The following is a 1,506-nucleotide window of genomic DNA, read 5'->3' on the forward strand; positions in this document are numbered from 1 at the left end:
AGAGAAGGTATTTTTTTCTTTTTGCTTGTTGCTTTGCTGCCTACCACACAGACGCTGGCAAACAAAATGTAATACTCCTTCACCCTCCCTCTCACAAACATACAATTTCTCTCTTTCTCTCTCTCGCCTTCACACGCGTATGCACAGATTTGACTTTGCCATGTCAACAAACTTCAAAATTCGTAAAAGTTTATCGATTTTTACAGTTATACGCGGGTGCCTCTGAGAGAAAAAATTGGTCAAAATGCACATAAGGTCATGACACATCACCTCCTAAAATTGGAGTGACATGCGTGCTAATTTGTGGACGTGCATAAACCACACACACACACAAACATCCTCTCTTTTATATATATACAGATTTTATACACACAGGATCAATCCATAACAAGAATTAAATAATAAATATAAGTAATAATCAGCAACTGCTCCAGAACAATTGAGTGCATTCGCAGCTAGTGCAAAAATTGCTAATATCTACCTGGCTTTGATACTACACTCTCCTGATCCCAAGCAGTTACATTTAGAAACAAAATAGTTATAATCAGCAATATACTGCAACTACTCAGGAACAACTGAGTGTGTTCGCAGCCAGTGCAAAAATTGCTAATGCATACCTGGCTTTGACACTGCACTCTCCTGATCCCAAGCATTTACTTTTGAAAATAAAATGGAAATAGAATGTGTACTTATTGAAATTGATCTTTAAACTGTTTGTTTTAAATAATTAATCTGCAAATATTCATGTAACAAATAAATATTACAATATTTATATACTGAAAATGTACAATTTAATCTTAATATATAAGATATATATACAAGGAGGTTTTACATTTAAGCTAAGATTTTCTCGTTTTTTTTCGATCTTTCGTACATTCATTCGCCATTAACACTTTAAATGTATTATTTACTAACAGCTATTTTCATGAGCTAACCATTGAAAATGCCCCCTCAAAACAATTTTATCTCTCATGTAATTTTGTTAAGATAATGACTCGTTTCTCGGTCTGTTTAATTTCATTATTATTACCATTATTTTTGTCCCTTGTACCATGTCCCCAAACTAATCTCGCTTCCGGTTGCAGCTTATCTATTTAAAAATTCTTGATTCATATGTTTCCCTTCCATTCCATTCCTTCGCCAAACAATAATGCATAGCTAAGCTAGGATTTTCTCGTTTTTTTTTTCGATCTTTCGTTCACTCATTCACCATTAACACTTTAAATGTATTACTTACTAACAGCTAGTTTTCATGACCTAACCATTGAAAATGTCCCCTCAAAATATAATTTTATCTCTCATGCAATTTCGTCAAGATAATTACTCGTTTCTTGGTCTGTTTAGTTTCATTATTATTACCATTATTTTTGTCCCTCTTACTATGTCCCCAAACTAAACTTTGTTTGCACTGTGCCTGTCCTTTCCCGCCCCCACCATCAATACCAGCCTTTTCCCACCCCCACCACCAATACTGGATATCTCTATCTTCCCACCATCTACACTGGC

At 34.7% G+C, this 1,506-nt stretch overlaps 1 protein-coding gene across 1 annotated transcript in view; it reads right to left on the reverse strand.

The window, feature by feature from the left end:
• The window catches only part of LOC106867745 (5-oxoprolinase), a 255,283-nt gene that overhangs the window by 4,093 nt on the left and 249,684 nt on the right, over positions 1–1,506 (reverse strand). The window lies entirely within an intron of this gene.

Source organism: Octopus bimaculoides, chromosome 20 (genome assembly GCF_001194135.2).
Source record: "Octopus bimaculoides isolate UCB-OBI-ISO-001 chromosome 20, ASM119413v2, whole genome shotgun sequence".
NCBI classification, from domain to species: Eukaryota; Metazoa; Mollusca; class Cephalopoda; order Octopoda; family Octopodidae; genus Octopus; species Octopus bimaculoides.